Source organism: Silene latifolia, chromosome 3 (genome assembly GCF_048544455.1).
Source record: "Silene latifolia isolate original U9 population chromosome 3, ASM4854445v1, whole genome shotgun sequence".
Taxonomy (NCBI): domain Eukaryota; kingdom Viridiplantae; phylum Streptophyta; class Magnoliopsida; order Caryophyllales; family Caryophyllaceae; genus Silene; species Silene latifolia.
In genome coordinates, this window is record NC_133528.1 from 136,199,041 (window position 1) to 136,208,345 (window position 9,305).

Here is a 9,305-nt window from a genome sequence, read left to right on the forward strand (position 1 = left end):
TCGAGAAAAGACGCAAAGAATCGCTGCGCCTCTTGAAGGAGCGCATTCCGCTGCGCCTCTTCGTGAGGCCGCGCAGATTCTCGCTTCTTTTCTTCTTCTTAAATCCTCTCGTAATTCGTTGTTCTTATTTGATTTCGTTTGTTTGTTCTTTAATTCTTTCACATGATAGCATAATTAATTCATGTATATTATTTATCATCATTAACATTTTTAATCCGTCTTTAAATCCGACTTAAATCCTAAATAATCCGATATTTGCGGGTTTTCGTCATTAAATTCAAACCCGGGTTGTAGAGATTCAATTTGTTCATATTGGGTTTCTGGAATTCGTCTTTGATATAGTTTTCATCTGTTTATTGTATATTCATTGTTATATCGTCATATCTAACCTAGTTAATTGATTTCAATAGAGGACTCATTCATTAACATCGCTCCTTCATGTAATTAATCCGTTTGCATCCGTCTCATTCATGTTTACTGTTTTTATGACTAATTCACGTGTTAAATAATCTATTAATCATTTTCATCCGAGTAATTATATCAATCGATCCTTAAAATTAACAATTAACCTTAACGATTCGATTAGATTCCGCTTCACGACCGAGAATTCACCCTTGGAAAGACGCGGCTCTGCCGCACCTCTTCCAGGGCGCGATCCGCGCGCTTTGTTCGGGCCGAGTTCGTCCCGAACTCCGTTTCTGCCTTGACATAGTCTAATTAGTTACGTATTAACTAACTATTATCCGTATTATCACTTTCTGTTTCGTTCGTTAATTTTTTAATTTTATTCTTTTATTTATTTTTCTCAAATTATCCGTTTTAAAGGTATTTTCGACATAAATCGCCTATCTCAATGTAATTATTGTAATTTTTATTATTGTAATTCATAATTATTGTATTTCTTTTATCATTTGTATGTTTTCACATGTAAATGAGCATTAAATCCTACTTCGACCCAATTGTATGCTAATTATGTGTCAACCGACTTAGTTATATCTTCACATGCTAGGATCAAAACTTGGATGTTGCATTACATGCATATAGCCGACGATATATCGAGTATAAATAACTTCCCTAATCATTAGTAGAGGCCGCTATCGAGGCGGGCGGGATTAGGTGTTCGATCAAAAGAGCTTCCTAATACGTACCCTCACCCCTTACTCCAGATCTCCGTGAGCACCCGTGTTCATTGGCATCCACGAGAGTCATTCTAGACATAGAATGCTAAGGGTAACGATTGTTTAGTGTTCATGTCACTACTTTGTGTCTTGGCATGACACGAGGTATTCGAACGGTTCCAATTTCCCATAAAAATTGGTGGCGACTCCATACAAAATGCAAACGCTTGTTCCCCGTTTCTCACCAAGCGCCCCCGTGGGTGGCCCGCTGTCCACAGTTTGGCGACTCCGCTGGGGACAATACACTTACGTGTAGCAAGGGTGAAACTTGAACAAGGTTAGGGAATAAATTTGTACAAGACAATTGTCGGTTTTCATAACTCGGTCTTCCTAGACCGTTTTATTCGGCCTTCCTAGGCCCAACCCAACCCATTCGACCAATCGTCCCGTCTAAACGGTCCTAATTCTTATTTGGGCCTAAGGATGGATAGCGATTGACGTCATCCATACCATGATGCTTACTCTTGTTTGTATCAAGGGCCTTCACTACTTGAGGAAATGGACTAGGAATCGGCCTTACTCTTGTTTGGCACGAGCCTCTCCACAGACTTCGGGTTTGATGGTTCGGTATGGCAACCCACCCTTTAAACCAAAACCCTTTTAAATGCACTCAGCATCCCGTTATAATGCTTGTATAAATGTGTAAACCTTACGTGATCACCACTTCTAAACAAAACCATGACGAATTTTCAAAAAATCAAAATCCTCATTTTCAAACAAGAATTTCGAAAAAATAGGCCTTTAATTAGCGCAAAATCCGGTCAAAACTCTGTCCGTTTGTCAAGTCAAAATTCGGGCCACAAGCCCATTTCAAAACCTCACTTCGAGTCCACTCCTACAACTACACTACAGTTGGCTAGGACACACATTTTCAAAGACCTTGTCTTTCTTCAAAACTCACTCAACACAAGTGGCACACACCCACTTCACGAGTCAAAGCTTTTCCTCTTTTAGCAAGTGTGATAGAATGGTCGATCGTGTTTTGATTCGTCGCCGATCTCTTATCCAGTTTCCAAGATGCCTGGGTCAAGTAATGAAACAAACCTCCAGCAAATTCAAGAAAGTAATGATCGAATCCTGGCCGCGATAACCCAAATGCAAATCACTCAAGAACAAACCTATGACCGCCTTGAACTTATCGAAGGCCGTATCTTTGATGTAGAGGGAAGGTTGCCTCCCCTTAAAGGTGAAGTAATACAATTTTCCGATGACGAGTCTAAAGATGAGAATCCTGTCCTAGGGACAACCGCAGCTGAGAAGAGACTCCAATACCTAGAGGAGCAATTGATATACCTTAAGGGGGATGACATTTATAGGGAAAATAATCGCAAGTATGAAGCCGTCAATTCCAAATTGCCCACTAACTTTAGCATGACGGATATCCCTAAGTTTAAAGGACATGAGAACCCTTTGAACCACATCCGCGCCTTCAAGGACTACATGTCTATCAAAGGCATCAAACCCGAGATGTTCTTAAGGATCTTTCCTTCATCTCTTGACACCATCCCAAAGCAATGGTTCTACACTTTAGATCACAAAAAGGTCGCTACTTGGGAAGACGCCGCAATCGAGTTCTCGAAACAATACGCGGATAATGCCGAGATCCAAGTCAACATGCGTACTCTAGAGGTTCTTACCCAAAATGACAAAGAAGGATTCACCGACTTCCTAAGTAGGTGGAGGAAGACTAGTACTCAACTAGTTGAACGCCCGGATGAGGCTACTCTCGTGGAAAAGTTCGTGGATAATCTCAAACCCATATATGCCAGTCACTTGAGATATCAAAACATCAAGACTTTCAAGGACTTAACCGTACTAGGGACACGAATTGAAGATGACATCCGTAAAGGACTCTTGTCCAAAACGGTAGGTCGAGGATATAAAGGGTCCACAAGTCGTTCTTACGGCTCTACTAGCAAGACCGACGAAGTTAACCTTCTCGAGCCATCCAAGAAAACTAGCCCACCAAGGAAGTTCACAAACCTCGGGGATACGTACTCCAACGCTCTAAAAAGGCTAATGAAACAAGGTAAACTCCAACCCATTGGACCTACTCCCGAACCCGAAAAGAAGTCCAAATTCTGGGATGAAAACTCCTACTGTGAATACCATAGGGGCAAAGGGCACGACACAGAAAAATGCTACAAGTTGAAACACGTGCTTCAAGATATGATCGAAGATGGTCGACTTCCAATTCCACCAGGAGGTAAGCCCAACAACACTCAGAATCCTCTTGGAGTTCTAGTGATTACAAGTGACGAATCTACCTTAGATTGCTCACACCTCATTTCTCCCACCGAAAATGAAATTCATGCAATTGAGAAAGAAAGGCTCTACTCTACTATCTCCCCTACCATTTCCGACTTCATCGCATGGGCAAGAAGTGTAGATAGACAAGTGTGGGAACTAGAAAACATGGTAACAGCCTTGAGCCATCCCAATGCAATGCCTAAGGAACGTGTACCATTGATCTTCTCTCAAAATGCCACTATGCAAGAAGTAATCACCGTGGTCGATAAACTAGTCGATCAAATCATACGACTAGAAAGTGATATCATGAGAATGAAGGAACTAGCTGCAATCAATGGGGTTTGGGCCTATGATGATGAAGACGAATACCTCATTGAAAACTCCTTGGTCAAGGAAATAGTCCAAAATGGTGAAGACCAAGATGTGGATCACCTAACTCGTTCGGGTCGCCCATATCAAAGTACTACTCAAAACGGTCCAACCAACGTCATCACACCAAATGACAACGAAGACGACCCCACTGACCATTTGCTCAAGAAATTACAAAAAACCAAGGCTGATCTTTCAGTCTGGCAACTAGTGGCAAACTCATTTCCGCATCGCCAAGCTTTACTGCAAGCTTTGGCCAAATTGAATGTAGCACATAACTCCACTTCTGAAGATGTAGTCAACTTGGTCTTCCAAGAATCACCAAGGCTAAGTAATCCTATTACTTTGTCAGATGAAGACTTGCCACCTTTTGGCGCTAGTCACAACCTTGCTCTATACATCACTGTCATTTGTCTAAAGAAGAATGTGCCAATGACTTTGGTAGATGATGGCTCATGATCAACGTCATACCCCTCAAAACGACATACAAACTAGGCATGAAGGAGTCGGATTGGACTCCTACAAATCAAGGTGTACGTGCATATGACGGTACACGACGAAAAGTGGTTGGACTTGCTAGCCTAACCATAGCTACGGGACCAATCGAACGAAAAGTTAACTTCCAAATAGTGGACATCGAAGCTTCATTCAACATACTTCTGGGAAGGCCTTGGATTCACGCTTCCAAAGCGGTAACATCCACCCTTCATCAAAAGATCAAAATCCCACTAAATGGCAAAGTTGTGACGATCACTTCGTCACCCATCAAGGCAATAATCGAGAAGCAATCAAACAATCAAGTCCTTGCGGATCCCATATACGAACTTGGGGGCTTCCAAAGTGTGAATGTCATAGAAAGTGAGTTGGCACCCTTATACTATAATCCCTACTCCAACTTGGTGGTCAACCACATACTCAAATCTCAGGGATACTTCCCTGGAATGCCTTTGAACCCAATTCGGAAGAACACCTTCGCACCATATAAGAAAGGCAACTCGACAAGGATACCACTTGGACTAGGATACAAACTCACAAAAGAAGAAGTTCTCGAGATGCTCGCTCAAGTCCAAAATCGCAAGCACGTGGGAGTCCAAATGAGGCCATATCTCCCCACTCTAAATGGGTACTTCGTTCAAGAAGGAAGTTCGGAACTCTTTCACGGATTTCCCGAACCTTGGCATTATCTTGAGAGGAAGTTAGCCGGAATCGAGATCTTTCATGATTGCTACTTCATTCCTCCCGAAACGGTTCCTACCGTCAAAACCCGTCAAGCACCTTGCTTCGACGAACAAGCTGTTAGCCTATTGTTTGGAGAAGACCGATTCATTAGGGCCGCGCAGGATGAGATCATTACTATGATACTTCAAGACGATCGCTTCAACCCCACCGCATTGATCACAGAAATCGACACAAAGCAGCAGAAAGGATGGAGAAAATCTATCAAATGGACCAACAACCAAGGAAGGCTCTTCAAGCTCACTACTGGAGAAGGAGAGATGTTCAAAGGAGAACCAGAAGACGACGAGTTCGAGTCGGAGTCGGAGTCGGAGTCAGAGTCGGAGTCTAGAGAAGTCATTAGAGAGTCTACTCCTGTTGTCATCCCCACTCCCTTCGTTTCTCCTAGCTTAGCCTCGAGTAGTCACGGTAGTTCGGGGAATGCCCCAATTACTGTTCCTTTGCCGCCACTGACCATGGATCAGTTGGCTTCTTTGTTTCAACTTTACTCAAATTTTAATATGAATAAATCGGGTTCGCTTACTCTCGTGTTCTTTCGAGTGCAATTGTTTATGATGATACCGAGGATGACCAAGACCCAGACTTGACCGAAATACCTCCCTACGTAGCCAAAGAAATATTACAGGAAGGGGAAGGGGGACCAGTAATAGAAGATACCGAACCCATCAACGTAGGAACCGAATTAGAACCCAAAGAACTTAGGATAGGGACTACCTTGAGCTCTACCGAAAGGGCCGATTTCATAGACCTCCTAAATGAATTCAAAGACGTTTTCGCTTGGTCCTACAAAGACATGCCAGGGATCGACAGGGATATTGCCGAACATAGGATTCCGATTAAGCCGGGTTTCAAACTCGTGAAATGAAGCTTGACGAATGAGAACAGAATGGGCTCTAAAGATTAAGGAAGAAGTTGATAAGCAATTCAAAGCCGGGTTCATCAAAGTTTCCGAGTACTCTGACTGGGTAGCCAACATAGCACCTGTGCCCAAAAAGGATGGGAGAATCCGTGTTTGTGTTGACTTTAGGGACTTAAACAAAGCGAGTCCAAAAGATGACTTCCCTCTACCTCACATTGACATATTGGTGGACACATCTGCAGACCACGCATTACTATCCTTCATGGATGGATATGCGGGTTATAACCAAATCAAGATGGCCATGGAAGATATGCACAAGACCGCATTCGTCACCCAATGGGGAACATATTGCTATACAGTAATGCCATTCGGATTGATCAACGCCGGAGCTACATACCAACGCACCGCAACTACACTCCTACATGACATGATGCACAAAGAAGTGGAGGTATATGTAGATGACATGATCGTCAAATCCAAGGAAAGAGAGGGACATATTGCAAACCTTCGCAAGTTCTTCGCAAGGCTACGAAAGTACAACATGAGACTCAATCCTCAGAAATGCACATTTGGGGTAACATCCAGGAAAACTCCCGGGATATGTCGTCACCAACGCGGTATAGAAATAGATCCCTCAAAAATCAAAGCTCTGATCGAAATGCCACAACCTCAAACAGAGAAAAAGAAGTCGAGGATTCCTGGGAAAGGTACAATATATAAGTCGATTCATATCGAAACTTACCATGATTTGCGAGCCTATCTTCAAGAAACTCAAGAAAACAGACCACACCATGTGGGATGATGATTGTCAAAAGGCGTTTGACCGAATCAAGGAGATATTGGCTAAACCACCAGTGCTCATGCCGCCACAACGAGATCAACCTCTTGGTTTGTATCTCACAAGAATCGAAAGCGCCATGGGTGCTATCTTTGGCTCAAATCGTAGGAAGTGAAGAAAGAGCTATTTACTATCTAAGTAAGAAGTTCTTGGAATATGAGTGCAAATACTCGCAACTCGAAAAGACATGCCTCGCTCTTGTGTGGGCAACGAAGAAGCTACGTCACTACATGCTTAGCTACTCCGTCAAGATATATTCCAAAATGGATCCAGTCAAATACCTCTTCGAGAAACCCGTCCTCAACGGACGTCTTGCAAGGTGGACCCTGATGCTCTCAGAATTCGACCTCAAATATGTGCCACTAAAAGTCATAAAAGGTCGCGCCGTCGCCGAATTCTTCGCGGAAAATCCTATCAACGACGCACAAACCATAGACACTTGGTCATTTCCTGACGAGGACATACTTCAAACAGACGTAGACTCTTGGGATCTATACTTTGATGGAGCATCAAATTTAAGAGGATTCGGAATAGGAGTGTTGCTCATTTCTCCTGAAGGTGAGCATACACCGATTGCTGTCAAACTCGACTTCGAGGTGACAAACAACGCTGCAGAGTATGAAGCTTGTCTCATCGGACTGCAAGCGGCAGTAAGCTTAGGCATCAAAAACCTCCGAGTACATGGAGATTCATCACTGATCATCAACCAAGTTACAGGATCCTGGAAAATCCGAAGCGAAAGCCTCGCACCCTATCAAGCTAGGATAGACCAAGTGGCTCAATTCTTTGATCACGTAACCTACTTACACCTACCTCGAGAGGAAAATCAATTTGCAGACGCTCTTGCGAAACTCGCATCTTTGATAAATATGCCAGATCATATGATGGAAATGCCTTTGTGTATCGAACGACGATCAGAACCGGCTTATGTCCACCAAATCACCGATGAAGAAGAAATCGCACAGGAACCCTGGTTCCAAGCGATCCTGAATTTCAAGCTTAATGGTACCTATCCACCGGATATGGACAAAAAGGGACAACGTGCTATACGCCTATTAGCTTCCCAATACATTCTGATGCAAGGAGAATTATACAAAAGAACACCTCTTGGTGTAGTCCTACGTTGCCTTGATCATTCACAGGCACGAAAGGTGATGGAAGAAGTCCACGACGGAGAATGCGGTCCTCACATGAGTGGGCCCATGATGGCAAAGAAAATCACACGCTTAGGGTATTATTGGACCACAATGGAATCCGATTGCATCAAATACGTGAGACATTGCCACAATTGCCAAATCTTCGGGAATGTACAACATGTCCCTCCTTCGTTGCTATACACGATGACATCTCCTTGGCCATTCTCCGCATGGGGAATTGACATAATCGGGAAGATAACCCCAGCCGGAACAGGAGGTCACTGTTTCATTCTAGTAGCAATTGACTATTTCACCAAGTGGGTAGAAGCGGCTTCCTACATTGCTCTTACGGCTAAAAATGTGGCAAAATTCATACAAAACAACATCATCTGTCGATATGGTTGCCCACATGAGATCATCAGCGATAATGGGTCACACTTCCAAGCTGAAACCGAGCAATTGCTAGCCAAATACAAGATTAAGCATCACCACTCTTCGCCCTACGGACCACACGACTAACGGCGCGGTAGAGGCGGCAAACAAGAACGTTGTCACAATTCTCAAGAAAATGACTGACAACTATAGAGATTGGCCAAGCAAGATACCCTTTGCTTTATGGGGATATCGTACATCAGTTAGGACGCCCACTGAGGCTACTCCTTTCTATTTGACCTACGGCATGGAAGCCGTACAACCAGTCGAGCTAGAAATACCATCCTTGCGTATTCTACTCGAAAGCCAAATCCCTGAAGCCGATTGGAAGAAGGATAGATATGAAGAACTCATCCTCCTGGATGAACGTCGGCTACGCGCCTTACATAATGTCCGAACATATCAAGCCCGTATCAAACGAGCTTTCAACAAAAGAGTTAGGCCAAGAAACATCAAAGAAGGAGACTTAGTACTCAAATCGGTTAGAGCTCTTTTACCTGTCGACCCAAGGGGAAAATTCAAACCTAATTGGGCCGGACCATACCTAGTCAAATCCATACTTCCAGGGGGTGCGGTTAGAATCACAGACCTAGATGGGAATGAGTTTTCAAACCCCACAAACCTTGACCAACTGAAACGATACTATGCCTAGAATAGGACAAAAACGCGCCTCGCGTAAACCCATGTGTCGCTCTTGTGGCACTAAATAAACGGCCCCTGGCCAAGCTGAAACAAGCTAAGTGTCACTATGCTCTTGCATTTTGACAAGATTGTCATCCTCATATCATCAAATAAACTAAATTCGCACCTTGAGAACAAGCAAAAGCTCATGCTTATTTTCTATGTTCATTACAAGCTCTTGCTTCGAACAATTATTCTTTTACATTTACTCGAACTACGCGCAAGGGTTTGATTTCGCTTTTTAAGTGAATACGTAGGTAATCCTTCACCGGATTCAACCCAATATACCTAAAATGTAAATAGAAGGACATTTGCATTGCATTTGA